The following is an 18,948-nucleotide window of genomic DNA, read 5'->3' as shown; positions in this document are numbered from 1 at the left end:
ATAAGCTAGGCCTTTCTTTACTAAGTCTCCAGGGCAAATACAGAGAAGGGTTACTAATGCCTCAGAATTGGACAACTGCTGGCAGTCCAATGCAATTTCATTGATTTAGACTTGTACTTACAGCAGCTTAAATGCAAATCCTCCCGAACTCTTCTAGATGCCCTTCAAGCTTCTGAATTCAATAAACCACCATTTCCCAGTGTAATCCTTTTCCCAAATAATGTGAAACTCTGTACTCAATGCACGAATTGTCCAAGTTATATGCAAATAACATAGTAGCAGTTGAGAAGGTTGGAGCAGAGCTGGGTTAGTGCACTCCAGTCACCACTGCAGACTCTGACTGGGGAATGTCTGAGTTTAGCAGTTTCTACAAAGAGGGGGAAAAAAAACCCACAGTGGACTTTGACAGGAAGACTTAGAATCGGAAATGACACTTGGGAGTACACAGCTACCAGCAAACTGCAGCACCAACCCTCACTTAAGTCAGTGCTCTAAGCAATGTACCTTTTCCCATTAAACAGCAGCAGATAATATCACTGATCCACAGACAAAGAAATGGCAAAAGCTTCATCCTTCCTATTTGTTTGCTCAGTCTTGTGGTTCTGCCCAAGCTGCCTCCGGGCTTTTTGTTTTTGTAATGCAAACCACAGCTTTTCCCCTGCATCCAGTTCCACTGGTTTAAATGAAACAATAGAAATCAGCACAGTGTTATCCCAGTCCCTTTTAGTAGCTTAAATAAATTCATTATGTAAATGAACAGGTCTGCAGTTTTTGAATAAACAGCTGCGTGTCTGACCTAACTCAAGTATTTCAGCAACAGGCAGCAAGCACATGTTTGTCCAGTATTTACTGAAAGCTACTGGAACTTTCCACACAGTTTTACCAGATCTGTCAAAACATAACAATGAAGAAAGCAATTTGGCATTCTCACAGGCCTGTATGCAAATATGTTTACTTACTAATTTAGGCCAAAATACTATGAGGGAACATTTTTAAATCACATTCACATAAAATACAATTTATGGATGTATTTTCCAAGCAAAAGAATGCTGGACAAATATTGCAAAATATTTTCTCTCTCTATACATGCACTACATATATATTTGCAATGTATAAGTGCAATACATTATCTCTGGTGACACAAAACATTTGAGATCTACAGCGTTTTGGTTTCAACATTATCAGCTCATTTTGAAATAAACATAGAACGCACCACCAAATGATTAACTAAACGATGTTCCTGTACCAGTAAATACCGACTTATTACATTTTTGTTGAAGAAATGATTAAGTCGTGAAAATTTTTAAAAACTGCTTTGCAATATTTAGTGTGTTATTTTTTTCCAATATACATTGAAATCCAAAATATATCTGTAAGGAAATAAAGGTAGTAGTATACCGTTTTTAAATCCCATGAATTATTTCCTTATTCTTAGCTGTTTAAGATATTACATTTCCAACTGTTTTTATGAAACGATAAACAAAGTGAGAACTTTTCACACACTATAACACTTCTGATATCTCTACCTTAAATTAAACTATTTCATGGTTTGAAATGTGCGCTTGCATAACCGTTTAATTGTGCCTTTTTCAAATTTTATATGTTGCTCAGTTATCCCCTCCCAATGTAAGATCGTATATATTTAAAACAAAAACACAATAAAGTCTTCCCTTCTGCGTAATTAATGCACAGCTCTAAGCAAACGCAGGGCACTGTTTTTTCTCTCTCTCTCTGAGTAAACTTCCAAACGCCAGAGTGTAAAGTTGCAAACAAAGTAAGTGCCGTCACAATATTGATGTTACATGTGCTACTGAGGTTCTGTGAACAAAGTGAAAAATCAGACGAGTCACAAACAATTCTGATACGAAATGCCATTCTCGATCGCACTTTGTGCATGACATAATATATACAGCAATACTGAGTTGAATAGCACCAAATTAAAAACAACTGGAGCTTAATACAAATGAATTAGAAAATCACATTATGCTGAGAGCTGCCAGTCCAACACTTACCTTTCACACAACTTATGAATATAGCAACAAGGGTGTAATTGTCACACGTTAGTCCAGTTCCTGCTAATGTACCTTCCCAAAGTGACACCCGCTTCTGTGTGCTTGCTGAGTAAACACACTACCGATCTTAGAATATTGGAATGTTTAGTAAGTTCCCTCTAAGTTACACACACCTAAGATTTTGTTTTGCTTCTGTGCAGCTAAGGCATTCTGGGATACTCACCTAGCCATATATGGTCAACCAGGTTGAAGCTAGAGACCTGGTGCTTTGAAATGGAAATCTCTGTTAAGAGACAGCCCTGCTTTGCGGTTCAAAATCATTGCCGCTGCCACGATTTGGTTGGGTTGCTACGTGGTAAAGTTGAGCTTTCACTTGGTTCAAGTTAAAAAAAAGAAGGCTTGGAAAATGTTCTTCTGCAGAAAAAGTCTTTCTGAAAAAGCAGAATTTGTTCAAAATTTGTGTTTCTGATCAAAACAACAAGACAACCATCAAAAAATGCATTTGCCATTAGATTATTTATATTAAATTGTGCTGAATTACGAAAAGTTCTGATAAAAGGGAATACTTTAACAAATTGGATGACTTCTGATATTATGAGTCTCATCACTTTTAAAATCAAAGGAGGCAAGGAAACAAGTGAACCTTAAATTAGAATTGCACATTTGTTTGATTTTATTAATGTATGCTAATTACAATAATAGCAGCGTTAACCTACTTTTATGTTCTTTGTTCAAACAGAATTAACATTGCTCAGCAAGTAAAGAAAACAAAAAAAGTAAGAGAACAAAATCGTTGCAACGCTTGATGTCTCTTTGGTCTCAAGGTCAAAACCCATCCTTGTTTCAAAGGGCTGGTAACTCAATCCATAGACGATTAAGTTCCACAGGCAGGCTAGGTAAAGACATCACTGTCAATAAAATAAAGAATGATCCAACTCCCTTCACCTTCTCCACCCTGTGCGCCCACACCCCCCCACCCCCCAAAAAACCTAGTCAGTTGTTTTTCAGGGACCATAAGCATCTAGGCATCTGACTATTTTGTTTTTCAATGATAACGCTTATACAACTCCTGCCAGCTGAGCACTTGTTAATTTTCCTCATTCAATGCCAACACATTACCATGCAAACTTGCTTCACGGCAAACTGGCTTAATATTAACAAAAGCCATATTTTATAGATCAAATTAGCAATAGGGAGAGGTTGAATAGGCTAGGGCTGTTTTCCCTGGAGCATCAAAGGCTGAGGGGTGACCCTATAGAAGTTTATAAAATCATGACAGGCAAGGATAGGATAAACAAAACAAGGTCTTTTCCCTGGTGTGGGGAGTCCAGAACCAGAGGGCATTGGTTTAGACTGAGAGGGAAAAGATTTAAAAGAGACCTAAGGGGCAACTCTTTCATGCAGAGGGTGGTACGTGTATGGAATGAGCTGCCAGAGGAATTGATGGAGGCTGGTACGATTACAACACTTAAAGAGCATCTGGATGGCTATATGGATAGGAAGAGTTTGGAGGGATATGGGCCGGGTGCTGGCAGGTGTGACTAGATTGGGATATCTGCTTGACATGGACGAATTGGACCGAAGGGTCTGTTTCTGTGCTGTTCATCTCTATGACTCTATTACTCTAAATTACTTTACTTAACAAGTTATAGAGTCATAGAGCTGTACAGCATGGAAGCAGACCCTTCGGTCCAACTTGTCCATGCCAACCAGATAACCTAAATTAATCTAGTTGCATTTGCCAGCATTTGGCCCATATACCTCTAAACCATTTCTATTCATATACCCATCCAGATGCCTTTTAAATGTTGCAATTGTACCAGCCTCCACAATTTCCTCTGGCAGCTCATTCCATACACGTACCAACCTCTACATGAAAAAGTTGCCCTTTAGGTCTCTTTTATATCTTTCCCCTCTCACCTTAAACAAGTCTGTAGTTTAAATAACTACTGTGCCTGTCCCACAAAGTGTATATTTAACTGTGAACTTTTCAAAATGAAGACAATTAACTCATTTTCAGATTTGAAATTAATAAGCTCAAATGTTTATAAAGTCAATAAACTTCAGGCCTTACTCAGAAAAATATGTTTTACAATTTTTTAAAATTGTAATTGTCATGTATGAAGTTTGTGCAGATAGAGATGTTAAAATACTAAAGTAGATAACAATATGTAAAACCAGATTCTTTCAATCCACATTTGTATTGTAAGATTTATGATAGAGTCAATTATGAAAACCTTAGAACACACAGAAATTAATGTGCAATGTAATGATTTAAAAAATTAGATTTCTTTCTTTCTTAAATAACCAATGCCATGTTTTAAGGATTATAGATACAATACTATCAAGACAGAAACATAAAATTTAACAAGTAAGATACTTTTAAATTATCCTGTATTATCATTATGAAGAAAATGCCTCGATGACTTTGAATAACTATAAGAAAACTGAGTGGTCTGCTAAATCCCCAAAGCCTGATAATCTACCTCCTAGAGTACTTGAGGTGGTCTTCCTTCAAGATTCTTTAAGCTCTGGACCAGTTGCCACAGATTGGAAGGTAGTTTATGTAACCCCATTATGTATTTTAAAAGGGAGGTAGAGACAAAACAGACAATTATAGATCAGTGAGTCTGATATTGATAGGGAGGATGCTAGAGTCCATTGTCAAAAATTTTACAGCTGAACACTTTCAAAGTAATAAAATCAGATATAGTCAGCATGGAGTTACAAAAGGGAAATCATGCTTGATAAACCCACTGGGTTTCTTTGAGGTGGAACTAGTAGAGCTAATTGGGGGAGCCAGTGGATGTGGTTAATTTGGACTTTCAACAAAGTGCCACATAAGAGATTAATGTGTAAAATGAAAGCACTTGGGATTCAGGGTAGTGTATTGAGATGGACAGAAAATTGGTTAGCTGACAGGAGACAAAGATTAGGTATAAACTTTTTTTTCCCAAATGGCAGGCAATGACGAGTAGGCTACCACAGGGATTTGAACAAGGATCCCAGTGATCCACAATATTTGTGGACAATTTCGGTGGAGGGAATTAAATGTCATGTCTCAAAATGTATAGATGGAGAGATGAGCTGGGAGAAAAATCTAGAAATATTGCAGTGTGATTTGGACAGACTGAGTGAGTGGGCAAGTGCATGGCAGATGGAGTATAAAGTGAACAAATGTGAGGTTATCCACTTTAGTAGCAAAAGAAGGATGGCAAATTATTATTTGAATGGCTGTAAAATGGGAGAGGGGAATGTTCAATAAGACCTGGAAATCCTCATGTACCAGTTACTGAAAGTAAGCATGCAGTGCACCAAGCGGTCAGGAAGGTAAATGGTACGCTGGAGAAAGCAAGGTGCTGGAAAAGCACAGCCGGTTAGGCAGCATCCGAGGAGCAGGAGTTGACATTTTGGGCATAAGTTCTTCATCAGGAATGTGGGATGGGGGGGGGCAGGTGGTGGTGGGGGGTTTGGGGGTTATGCGGTTGGGTTGGTGGGTTGGAAGGGGGCGGAGAGATAAATAGGATGGGGGCGGGGGGAAGATAGCTGGGAATGTGATAGGTAGATGAAGGTGGGGGTACAGAGTGATGGTGATTGGTCTGAGCGGAGGTTGAAGTGGATAATTGGAAGGAAGATGGAGGTGGGACAGTTCAAGAGGACGGTGCCTAGTTAGAGGGTTGGCTCTGAGATGAGGGGGGGGAGGGGGGGGGAGGGGGGGGAGGGGAGGAAAATGGTGAAATCGACATTGATACTGTGTGGTTGCAAGGTCCCAAGGCGGGTATGTTGGTCAAAATAACAAGAGAATTTGAGTACAGGAACAAGGATGTCTTGCTGCAACTATACAGGGCGTTGATGAGGCCACACCTGGAATATTGTGTGCAGTTTTGGTCTCCTTATCCAAGTAGGGATGTTTTTTCTACAGAGGGATGTCAGCGAAGGTTTACCAGATCGATTCCTGGGTTGGCAGGACTGACGAATGAGAAGAGATTGCGTTGGTTAGGATTGCATTCACTGGAGTTTAGAAAAATGTGGGGAAGATTTCATAGAAACCTAGATCATTCTAACAGGACTATCCAGAGTCGGTGCATGAAAGGTGGTCCCAATGGAGGCAGAGTTCAGAAGCAGGGGTCATAGTTTCAGGGTCAAATCTTTTACAGCTGAGATGTGGAGAAATGTCTTCACCCAGGGAGTGATGAGCCTATGGCATTCACTACTACAGAAAGTGGTTAAGGCCAAAAAGTTATGCTTTCAAGAAGGAGGTAGATATATCATTTGCGGCTAAAGGGATTAAGGGGTGTTGGGGAAGGGTGGGATTAGGTTATTGAGCTCGATGATCAGCCATGGTAGTGTTGAATAGCAGAACAGGCTTATGGCGATGAAGGGCCTATCATGTTTCTGTGAATTTTGTAAATTATTTGCTTGAAATCAAAATAAAACAATAACTAACTCTGGAGTATGCAAAAAAAAGTGAGACGTGGCATATTTAGTGCTTGGATCCATGATTTTTAATTCTATCAATATCGCAGTTTTGTGACAATTATCTTTTTAGACAAACTTACCATCAAAAGATTTTCATTTAAACAATGAGCTAAAAATGTCTGCAAAATGCTGAGAAGGTGCCCGCCCTTGTTGATGGATAATTAGTCCAGAAGCTTCAGAATAGGAGAAAAGGTGCAGCTAAAACTGAATATCCAAAATCTGTCATGTTGCCCACCAATAACATGGTGAAGGTTGTAATTTGCACTTAATGTTCTTGTTAGTTGCTACATTTACCACATGAATTGCTCATTAAATGCAGCAAAAGCTAAGCCTTGTCACTACAAGCTTAACTCTCCTTTCGGTGTTCTAGGAGATGTGAAGTCAATTGACTGTAATTCAACATCTCTGGCCATGAAAATGGTCTATTAATGTGGTCACATCTTACACGCAAAACTTTCCTTAGTTACTTTTACTTTCTATCATCTTTCTCTCTATCCTAAGTCAATTTTTAATTTCTTCTTTTACTTCACTCTGTCATGAAGTCATAGATTCATACAGCACAGGAGCAGACCCTTGGTCCAACTTGTCTACACCGACCAGCTATCCCAATCTGATCTAAATTTGATTTGGAGGTGCCGGTGTTGGACTGGGGTGTACAAAGTTAAAAATCACACAACACCAGGTTATAGTCCAACAGGTTCATTTGGAAGCACGAGCTTTTGGAGCGCTGCTCCTTCATCAGGTGGTTATCAATCTGATCTAATCCCGTTTGCCAGCACCTCTAAACCCTCCCTATTCATATACCCATCCAGATATCTTTTAACTGTTGTAATTATACCAGCCTCCACCTCTGGCAGCTCTACACATGCACCACCTCCTTGTTTGAAGATGTTACCCTCAGGTCTTTTTAAGTCTTTCCCCTCTCACCTTCAACCTATGCCCTCTAGTTTCGGATCCCCCTCACCCTAGGAAAAAGACCCTCAATATTTACCATATCCATGCCCCTCATGATTTTATAAACTTCAAATAAGGTCATCCCTCAGCCTCAGAAACTCCAGGGGAAAAGCCACAGCCTATTCTACCTTTCCCTATAGCTCAAATCCTCCAGTCCCGGCAACATCCCATAGAAGGATGACCAGAATTGTACGCACTATTCCAAAAGTGGCCCAACCAATGTCCTGTACAGCCATAACATGCCCAACTCTCATACTCAATGCTCTAACCAATAAAGGAAAGCATACCAAACACCTTCTTCACTATCCTGTCTACTTGCGAGTCCACTTGCATGGAACTATGAGCCTGCACTCCAAGGGCTCTTTGTTCAGCAACACTCCCTAGGCACCTTACCATTAAGTGTATAAGTCCTGCTCTGATTTGCCTTTCCATAATGCAGCCCCTCACATTTATCTAAATTAAACTCCACCTCCACTCCTTGGCCCATTGGCCCATGTGATTAAAGTCACGTTGTAATCTGAGATAATCTTCTTCACCTCCACTACACCTCCAATTTTGGTGTCATTTGCAAACTTACTAACTATAACTCCTATGTTCACATCAAAATCATTTATATAAATGACAAAAAGCAGTGAACCCAGCACTAATCACTGCGGCACACCATTGATCACAGGCCTTCAGTCTGATGAAGAGCTTATGCCCAAAACATTAACTCTCTTGCTCCTTGGCTGCTGCCTGACCTACTGTGCTTCTCCAGCACCATACTTTCCGACTCTGACTCTCCAGCACCTGCAGTCTATGCTTTCCCACAAGCCTCCAGTCTGAAAATCAACCCTCCACCACTATTCTGTCTCCTACTTTCAAGCCAAGTTTGGATCCAAATGACTAGTTCTGTCTGGATTCCATGTGAATCTATTTCCTTTTACATTCACCTCTGGACTTCCTGTTTTATTTAGATCTCAGTAAGTTAAGGGAACGCAGATTTGAACTCTGTTCTCCATCAGTGACCTGAAAGACAGACTTGGAGGAAGTCAGGAATCTGGTTTAGAAAGGATACAGCTACCTTATGCGTCAGCAATCCGGTGAATGTGCAATGAGGGTTTGCTGCATCATCTCTGACTGAGAAAGAGACATGACCCATGGTCTTCATACAGGAGGTGCCCCCATGTTTAAAGGCAGACCACCCTGTTCAAAAACTAATATTTTTCTTCTTCATCGTTTTTCTGAGGAAGGAGCAAAATTGAACTGAAACAAAGTCGGAAATTGCTGGAGAATCTCGGCAGGGCTGGGGAAGCAGAGTTAAGATTCAGTGATCCTTCTTTAATTCTGGGTTTTTCCAGCAATTTCTGTTTTACTTTCTGATTTCCAGCTTCTGCAGTTCTTTGGGTTTGGTTGGAATATTGAACAGTGTGAATATTGTGGCAGAAAACCTTTAGGGGTCCAAGGTATGAAAAATTTCCATCTTTGTAAAAGTTCAGTTGAAGTCATCTTCATGGATTATGTCTCAATTCATCCAGCCCTTGGTTCTTGAGAAAGGGGGAGCCATTAACAACTAGAGGAGCAGATGAGCTGAGGACCCCTAGGCAGGCAGTCTGCGCCACCTAGAGGAGCAGACAAGTGGAGGACCATGAGAAATGGAGCTAAATTAATTGGAGCAGACTGGAATTGGTTTAGCCACTGGCACCATACCTAAAACCCAACTCAGAAACAAAAACAGAAAATCACAACAGGTCTGGCGGCATCTGTGGAGAGAATTCGGCGTTAACGTTTTGGGTCCAGTGACCCTTCCTTAGGACACTTGTATACTTGAGTTGTATTCAGCTCTGTGGGACTTGATTGGCCAGGACCTGCTGTATTCAGCTCTGTGGGACTTGATTGGCCAGGACCTGTTGGGGGCGCACAATAGTGTGCTTCTGTCAGGTACCATGTGCAAATCCATGAGGAAAGGTATCGTCATTCTCATCTACAAGGGGGAAGAATTTAGAAATTGGTGACCAATCTCACTGTTAAATGTGAATTATAAAATCCTGTCTAAGGTCATCACCAAGTGGGTCAGGTCTGCTCTAGGATCAGTGAATCGTCTTGACCAAACCTGTGCTGTCCTGGGCAGGAAGGTCGCTGAGAGTCTCGTGCTCCTCAGGGATATGATCGCTATGTGCAGGACAAGGGGGTGGACACCTGCCTCATCAGCCTTTGACAGGATATCGCACATCAACATGTAGGATGTGCACTCCAAATGGGCTTTCGGGAGGGAATCCGCAATTGGATCTAACTGCTCTACACCAACATTGTGAGCACAGTCTCAATCAGTGGATTCAGAAAGCTTCCTGATCAGGTCTATCAGGAAGGATGCGACTCTGGGAGGGGTGACTATTTCAGGCAGCGGTGCCTGCAGGTCGAAGTCTCCCCATATATGGACAATGTCACCGTTTTCTGCTCAGATCCACTGTCAGTGCGCAGATGCATGAGCAGCTGCGACCTATATATAATTGTACATGTACACAGAATCCCTACAGTGTGGAAACAGGCCATTTAGCCCAATAAGCCCACACCAACCCTCCGAAGAGTAACCCACCCAGACCCATTTCCCTATCGTATTACTCTGCATTTACCCCTGACTAATGCACCTAGCCTAGATATCCCTGGACACTTGACAATTCACCTAACCTGCACATCTTTAGACTGTTGGAGGAAACTGGAGCACCTGGAGGGAACCCACACAGACATGGGGAGAAACTCCACGCACACAGTCACCCGAGGCTGGACTCGAACCCAGGTTCCTGGCACTGTGAGCCAGTAATGCTAACCACTGAGCCATTGTGCCAAACAATTTGAACTGACCTCGGGAACCAAGGTAAATCGAGGCAAGAGTGAAGCCATGCTCTCTGGGAACTGGGCTGATTGATCCTTTAGCCCCTTCACCATCAGAACAGATTTCTGAAGGAGCTCGGAATATGATTTGGAGAGGCCAGGGTGTGTGCAAAATTTTGGGAGGAGCATTTTGCCAAGGTGAAGCAGAAACCAGATAAATAAAAACGCTGCTCCCTCTCCATTGAGGGTAAAGACCTGGTCATCAGGTGTGGAGCACTCTCTCTGTTGTGATACGTGGGGTGGATCTGGCCCATTCCCTGAGCCTGCACCACTGCAGTCACCCGAGCCAGCTTCCACATCATCTGGAGTTCAAAGGTGCACTGGGTCCACAGGGACACTATGTACAAAACTCTGGATAATGAGGGGAGAACATACCTAACACCACCCTCATCCTGATGGCCATCTTTGTGTGTGGCTGTCACGCTGTGTATAGACCCTCAGTATGGCTGTGCTGGTGAAGAGCTGAATATGTGTTGCTGGAAAAGCGCAGCAGGTCAGGCAGTATCCAAGGAACAGGAGAATCGACGTTTCGGGCATCAGCCCTTCTTCAGGAATGAAGAAGGTGCTGGTGAAAAGACTGTCACACACCTCCTTCTGGAATCCGCCCTTGCCAAAGAAGGTCTGGAGAGAGATATAACGGCTTTTGGTGACATTCAGCCTGAGCAGTACCAGTGTTCTACGGTCTGTTCCCCAGGAAGCACACCAAGACAAATATTGACTGCGCCTGCAGGACCATCAATGCAGTGAAAGACCCTCTTTAGTCTGGCTGAAACCTGTTGGTCTTCTAGTGCAAAGAATTAACCTTGACAAAGTCTTGCGGACTGGCACATTCCAAGCTTCAGGACTAGGTGCTGAGGGACGCACTAAAGCCTGGAGCAGTGGGGAAAGACCACTGTCTGAAGTCTTCCTGCTGAAGGGAAAGTTATCAGACCACTTCGTTTCCTTACTATTTCCTCTTGTATGAGATAAAAACGGCTGTTATTTGCAACTGCATGGTAGCTCTGCGGAATGTACAATACCAACGTATTGTTTGGGTTTCTTTTTTCCCTCATTGAAACGATTGTCCAGAACATAACGGCAAACCTCTTGTATGAACCAATTTTTTTTTAATGAGTAAAGTATATTTATAAAATTTTAAAAAGTTCATATCTGTGCATCACATCAATTGCTACCAACAACAAATAGCCAGTGATAATAGATGGAGTGGGAGGGAAATGACAAGGAGCATCTTCTGTGAGCAGTTAAGTGACATTGCAAATTGAGACTTATATCTGTAAATGTATTACAGCTGTAATATCAGCATCTGTGTGTCACTTGATCGACTGTCATTACAACTGCAGCTACACAAATTAAAGCTCCTGTACTTAACATTATTTTGAAAAATCCCTACAGTCTGAAAGCAGCCATTTGGCCCATTGAGTTAACACCAACCCTCTAAAGAGCATCCCACCTGAGCTCACCCCATGACCTGGAACCCTGCATTTTTCACTTAATCTGCACACCTTTGGACTGTGGGAGGAAACCCACACAGACACAGGGAGAATGCACAAAGTCTACACAGGCAGTTACCTAAGGTTGGGATTGAACCCAAATCTATGATGCTGTGAAACAGCAGTGCTAACCACTGTACATTAGAGCTCTCCAAGGGACTGCTAGTTCTTCTCCAAAACCTTCTATACCATGACATCTTGTTCAATCTGGGAGCATCACGTGAAGGAAATGTATAACTTTAAACAGTTGAAAATGTTAATTTTTTGAACAACAGGCAAAAGTCAAAACTGAAACAAAAAGCAGCTGCACTTGTTCGTAGAGTCATACAGTCATAGAGATGTACACCACAGAAACAGACCCCATCGGTCCAACCCGTCCATGTCGACCAGATATCCCAACCCAATCTAGTCCCACCTGCCAGCACCCGGCCCATATCCCTCCAAACCCTTCCTATTCATATACCCATCCAGATGCCTTTTAAATGTTGCAATTGTACCAGCCTCCACCACTTCCTCTTGCAGCTCATTCCATACACATATCACCCTCTGTGCGAAAAAGTTGCCCCTTATGCCTCTTTTATATCTTTCCCCTCCCACCCTAGACCTATGCCCTCTAGTTCTGTACTCCCCCACACCAGGGAAAAGACCTTGTCTGTTTATCCTATCTATGCCCCTCATGAAAACTGGGGCTGCTTGTCTTCTGAGCAACATATTGATTATCAGTTAGTAAGTTTGTAGATGACACCAAAATTGGAGGTGTAGTGGACAGCGAAGAGGGTTACCTCAGATTACAACAGGATCTTGACCAGATGGGCCAACGGGCTGAGCAGTGGCAAATGGAGTTTAATTCAGATAAATGCAAGGTGCTACATTTTGGGAAAGCAAATCTTAGCAGGACTTATACACTTAATGGTAAGGTCCTAGGGAGTGTTGCTGAACAAAGAGACTTTGGAGTGCAGATTCATAGCTCCTTGAAAGTGGAGTCACAGGTAGATAGGATAGTGTAGATATGCTTTCCTTTATTGGTCAGAGTATTGAGTACAGGAGTTGGGAGGTCATGTTGCTGCTGTACAGGACATCGGTTAGGCCACTGTTGGAATATAGCATGCAATTTTGGTCTCCTTCCTATCGGAAAGATGTTGTGAAACTTGAAAGGGTTCAGAAAAGAGTTACAAGGATATTGCCATGGTTGGAGGATTTGAGCTATAGGGAGAGGCTGAACAGGCTGGGGCTGTTTTCCTGGAGCGTCGGAGGCTGAGGGGTGACCTCACAGAAGTTTACAAAATTATGAGGGGCATGGATAGGGTAAATAGACAAAGTCTTTTCCCTGGGGTCGGGGAATCCAGAACTAGAGGTCATAGGTTTAGGGTGAGAGGGGAAAGATATAAAAGAGACATAAGGGGCAACGTTTTCACACAGAAGGTGGTACGTGTGTGGAATGAGCTGCCAGTGGAAGTGATGGAAGCTGGTACAATTGCAACATTTAAATGGCATTTGGATGGGTATATGAATAGGAAGGGTTTGGAGGGATATGGGCCGGGTGCTGGCAGGTGGGACTAGATTGGGTTGGGATATCTGGTCGGCATGGATGGGTTGGACCGAAGGGTCTGTTTCCATGCTGTACATCTCTATGACTCTATGAGTCTATGAATCATCACTGCAGCCACCTCATATCAATTGGGACCCGGTGTCAGTGAAGTCCTGTCTGGTTTGTTGTATCTAGCGCTGTATTGTTGAAGTGTGATCTTCTTCCTGTTCAGCGCCCTCAGCTCCCTCCCTGGAAGATTGCTGTGACTGTCCCAGTTCTTTAGAATTCAGCACACCACTGCCATTGCTTGCTCCGGTTGGAGAGGGCACAGGTTGGAAGGATTGTGTGGCACATTCTGTCTGGATTGTATTGCAAGTCCAGGCTGTGGAACCTCCAATTCCCTCCACCATGATGGCCCTCGAGGAAGAACGGGAAGCATTATATTTCTGCTCAGTCATGTTCAGGAGACTATGCAATGGACTCATTCGCTATGATTGCAGTGGATAGCCTGTGCCTTCCAATAGCTAGAGTTGAAAAATGTGGTGCTGGAAAAACACAGCAGGCCGGGCAGCATCCGAGGAGCAGGAGAATCGACGTTTCGGGCATAAGCCCTTCTTCAGGAATTATGCCCAAAACGTCGATTCTCCTGCTCCTCGGATGCTGCCTGGCCTGCTGTGTTTTTCCAACACCACATTTTTCGACTCCCCTCCCAATAATTTTCCTTGTAAGGCATCTGGCCCTTCAACAAAGCAGGAATATGAGATTTCTCAAGGATATAGACTTCTAGGTTATGGTGCCAATGATCACGAATGATTCACACATTGATAGAGTGGAGGCATTGCTAGTTAAACTCTGCTGTGCTGTGAAATGAGACAAAGAAAACTGCAGATGCTGGAATCCAAGGTAGACAAGCAGGAAGCTGGTAGAACTCAGCAAGCCAGGGAACATCAGGAGATGCAGAAGTAGATGTTTTGGGTGCAACATGTCTTCAGGACTGGGGGGGGCTGGGTGTGGGGGGAGCTGCAGTTAAGAGGGCTGGGGGGTGCATGATGGTGAGGTAGGGATAGGTGAAGACAGGTAGAGGGTACGACCTGGTTGGTCAACGTGAAGAATGAATCCAGTTGGTGGTTGAAAGGAAGGGTCAATGAGAGGAATTGAAGAGAGGGGGAGGGGTTGGGAGAGGAGTCGGGGAATGGGGAGGGAGGTTACTTGAAATTGGAGAACTCAATGTTGAGTCCTCCAGGCTGTAGGCTGCCCAGTTGGAAGATGAGGTGTTGTTCCTCTAATTTGCGCTGTGTTCGTTGTGGCAATGGAGTAGGCCAAGGATTGTCATGTCAGAATGGGGGTTGGGAAGGGAATTAAAATGGGCAGTGACTGGGATGTCCGGTCGGCCCCTGCGGGCCTGACTGAGATGCTTGGTGAACTGTTCCCTCAGGTTATGTTTGGTCTCCCTGATGCAGAGAAGACCACATCAGGAGCACCTGATGCAATAAACTTGGTTGGGAGAGAGGCAGGTGAACCTCTACCTCACCTGGAAAGACTGTTCAAGTCCCTGGGGGGAGGTGAGGGAGGTTGTGTATCAGCAAGTTTTCTGGTTACAGGGGAAGGTACCTGGGGGTTTGGGGGGGTTAATGGGGAGAGTGGCCCAAACCAAGAACTGTTAAAGGGAATGGTCATTGTGGAAAGCAGAGAGGGGTGGGGAGGGGAAGATGTTCTTGGTGATGTGGTCCAATTGGAATTGGCAGAAGTGTTTAAGGATGATACGTTGGATGCGGAGACTGGTGGAGTGGTAGGTAAGGACCAGAGGACTCTGTCTTTATTGTGTTTGGAGTGGGGGTGGTTTAGATCAGTGGAACGGGGAACGGAGGGGGTGCGGCAGAGGGCTGTCTGAATGACAGAAGTGGGAACAGCACATTGGTTCGAAAAGGTGGAAATGTGGGATACTTGGGAATGGAATGTCTCCTCATCTGAGCAGATGTGGTGGAGGTGGAGGAATTGGGAGAACGGGATGGAGTTCTTGCAGGATACTGGGTGGGAGGAGGTGTATTCCAGGTAGTTATGAGAGTCTGTAGGTTTATAGTAAACGTTAGTCTGGAGACTGTCACCGGAGATGGAAATGGAGAGGCCAAGAAAGGGGTGGGAGGTGTCCGAGATGGACCGAGTGAATTTGAGGGCGGGATGGAAGTTGTGGGCGAAGTCGATAAACTGCTCCAGTTCAGGCTGGGTGCAGGACGCTGCACCGATGCAGTCATCGATGTAACAGCGGGAGAGTTGGGGCACAATGCCTGTGTAGGTACTGAAGAGGTACTGATCGATGCGGTAGATAAAGAGGCAGGTATAGCTGGGTCCCATCTGGGTGTACATGGCCACCCCCTGGATTTGGAGGAAATGGGAGGAGTTAAAGGAAAAGTTATTAAGGGTGAAGACTAGTTTGGCGAGGTGGAGGAGGGTAGTGGTGGAGGGGAACTGGATAGGTCTGCTGGAGAGGCAGAAGCTGAGGACCTGGAGGCCATCCTTGTGGGGTATGGATGTGTCTAAGGACTGCACATCTATAGTGAAGATAAAGCACTGGAGGCCGGGGAACTGGATGTTACTGAAGATACGGAGGACATGGTTGGTATCGTGGATGTAGGTGGGAAGTGGCTGAACCAAGGGAGAGAGGATGGAGTCGAGATAGGACGAGATGAGTTCAGTGGGGCAGGAGCATGCAGAGACGATGGGTCGGCTGGGGTAGTTGGGCTTGTGGATCTTGGGGAGCAGGTAGAACCGGGCAGTGCAGGGCTGGGAGACAATGAGATTGGAGGCAGTGCGGGGCTGGGGGTCTATGAGTTTGGAGGCAGTGGAGGGGAGGTCACCAGAGGCAATGAGGGCGTGGACAGTGTGGGTGATTTTGGTCTGATGGGTCACGGTGGGGTCATGGGCAAGGGGGAGCATGCTCAACAAAACGTGTGTACAGTTTATCGTGCCCTGTCCCTGGGCATGTCCAAAATGTTGGCTAACTGGTGACTGTCCAGGACTGCAGCACTGGGAAATGAGATGAAGTGGTGAGTTGTGGTACAGGTTACATTGCTCACTGAATGCCTGGATACATTGTGTGTGCGCATGTGTTTGTGTGTATGTGTGTATGTGCATGCGTGCACTTGTGTTTGTGTGTGTGTAGCTTTGAGAGATCTCACACAGCTCTCCAGTGGATTCTTGAAAGCAGCCAGTTGTATAACAATGGAGCGCTGCTGTCACCATGACAGCCACCGGGATAGGAATCGCCACCAAACTGTTCCAGTCAGAAGTCCTGCTCCAGTGGGCGTGGTTCTGATAGTGTCCTGGGGTGAACCTGCAGTCTGTGTGGGCATTACATCCCACTATCTTGGAGAAAGGACAAATGATGCTGTGCCTCCTACAGCTGCTAAGGACATCTCTTCACATGGAGGCTGTGGGAGGTTCCTGTTACCCCTGGGCTCACTGGTGAAGTGACTCCTCCACTGTTTCTCCGTGCTTTCCTTGTACTACAGCTACAGCAATAACAAACCCTGTGGTGACTGGACCCAGTCAGTCACATTTGGAAACGAACCCACATGAGGAATAGCAGAAGCAGAACAGAACCTTATTTATGTGGGCAGTTAGCATTCACCTCACGCACAAATTCTGGTGAAGCTCACATACCGTGGAACATGGATGACAAAGTTGGCCATGGAATTCCCCCAGATGCACCTTTGACATAGGGAGCTTAATAGAGTCTTAGATATAGGCAGTTATGTCAAACTCATCCATACTGACCAGATATCCTACATTAATCTAGTCCCATTTACCAGCACTTGGCCCATATCGCTCTAAACCCTTCCTATTCATATACCCATCCAGATGCCTTTTAAATGTTGTAATTGTACCAGCCTCCACCAGTTCCTCTGGCAACTCATTCCATCCATGCACCACCCTCTATGTGAAAATGTTACCCCCTAAGTTCCTTTTTGAATCTTTCCCCTCTCACCTTAAACCTATGCCTGCTGGTTTTGGACTCCCCCACCCCAGGGAAAAGACCTAGGCTACTTACCCTATCCATACCCCTCATGATTTTATAAACCTCTATAAAGTCCCCCCCTCAGCCTCCAACGATTCCACAAGCCATGCAGCACGAGTACAGCAGGAGGTTGTAAGTGCGGCAGGATTATAGAAACCTAGCTCCTATTCCGCAACATTTCCCCAAACCCCTCCATGTCCCCTAAAAATGGTAACACTCCATTTCAGAACATACTGGTTGTTACTCACAAGTCAAGGTATGAGGAGATCAGCTCCCTCTTTCTATGCAGCCTTGGGCTGATTTGTGAATTGTAGCCTACAGGTGAGACTTTAAGTTCACAAAGGGGACTATGATCAATCTGTAATGACTAGTGACGTAGTGGAGATTGCTTGTGGGCAGGGTAGTATGCTACACAACGAGCACTATATACATTTCACATGCAGGGTACTACGGTTACTGATGTGTTCAATCTGTTCAGCGTAAGGGCCTGAATAAAGCCTTGACTGGCCTCCCCTTTCTCACAGGTAGACCCTGTATACTCAGAGAAAGAAAAAAAAAACACTTAGTCCATGTGACAGCCATTTTCCATTTCCATTGCTCAATTGCAATTTTGGATGAGAATGGAAAGCAATGCAGGTTACACTTTGCAGAGTGAGTCACAGGCTCAACCTCATCTTCTTTTATGGGGGTGGGTGGAAGGCGACAAATCTTTAAGCTCCTTTCTTCCTCATCCTCCTTGTCAATGCCATCATTTCTGAGATTCCACCCAACTCTTTGTTGATTCACGCAGTCCATGCACTGCAGGTAAGGTGCAATGTCCTTCGGGAAGGAAATCCAGGAGTTTGACCCAGTGACGCTGAAGGACCAGTGAGATATTTCCAAAACAGGATGGTGAATGGCTTGGAAGAGAACTTGCGAGATGGTCGAGTTCCCATTGTATCTGCCATCCTTGTCCTTCTTGTTGGAAGTGGTTATAGATTTGGAAGGTGCTGTTGAAAGATTTTTGGTGAATTTCTGCAGTGCATTCTGTAGATAGTTCACACTATTGTGTCGATGTTGGAGGGAGTGGATGTTAATGGATGTGGTGCCAATCAAGCAGGGTGCTTTGCTCTGGATGGTGTCAAGCTTCTTGAGTTCTGTTGGAGCTGTGCTCATCCAGGCAAGCAGAGAGTATTGAATCACACTCCTGGGTAGTGCCTTGGAGATGGTGGACAGGCTTTGGGAGTCAGGAGGTGAGTTACTTGCCCCGATATTCCTAGCTTCTAACCTGGTCTCATAGCCCCTCTACTTATATGATGAATCCGTTAGAGTTTCTGGTCAATGGTAACTTCCAGGATGTTGATAATGGGGGATTCAGTGATGGAAATATGATGGCATGTTCTTATTTGATAAACCTCTAACAAATGTGTCACAACATATTGTTCAGCTAATCTTTTCATTCACTGTTATGATCCCAGCTAATGGTTACAATGGACAAATCAGATCCCAGAATGACACCCCTTGTTTGACCATACACTTATGTTACGACAGGGGGTCAAACCCCTCTGTTAATTTTAAACCAGCAACATAGAAAAGATTCAAACCGGGTGGTAATCTGTG

The 18,948-nt window shown here is 44.2% G+C and overlaps 1 protein-coding gene across 10 annotated transcripts in view; it reads right to left on the bottom strand.

Annotated features, from left to right (window-relative positions):
• eya1 (EYA transcriptional coactivator and phosphatase 1) overlaps positions 1–2,203 on the bottom strand; it is a 219,110-nt gene extending 216,907 nt beyond the window's left edge. For 3 of the 10 annotated variants that reach the window (XR_011960742.1, XM_072571412.1, XM_072571416.1), the window contains exon 1: positions 122–462. The gene's annotated coding sequence lies outside the window, so the exon portion shown is untranslated. Of the gene's footprint in view, positions 1–121; positions 465–2,012 lie in introns of those variants that run through there. The other 7 variants (XM_072571419.1, XM_072571425.1, XM_072571413.1 and 4 more) reach the window with 6 other exon arrangements.
• Positions 2,204–18,948: the final 16,745 nt, after the last annotated feature.

Source organism: Chiloscyllium punctatum, chromosome 5 (assembly GCF_047496795.1).
Source record: "Chiloscyllium punctatum isolate Juve2018m chromosome 5, sChiPun1.3, whole genome shotgun sequence".
NCBI lineage: Eukaryota > Metazoa > Chordata > Chondrichthyes > Orectolobiformes > Hemiscylliidae > Chiloscyllium > Chiloscyllium punctatum.
The sequence above is the reverse complement of the archived record's forward strand: the minus strand, read 5'-3'. Positions and strand labels throughout refer to the sequence as shown.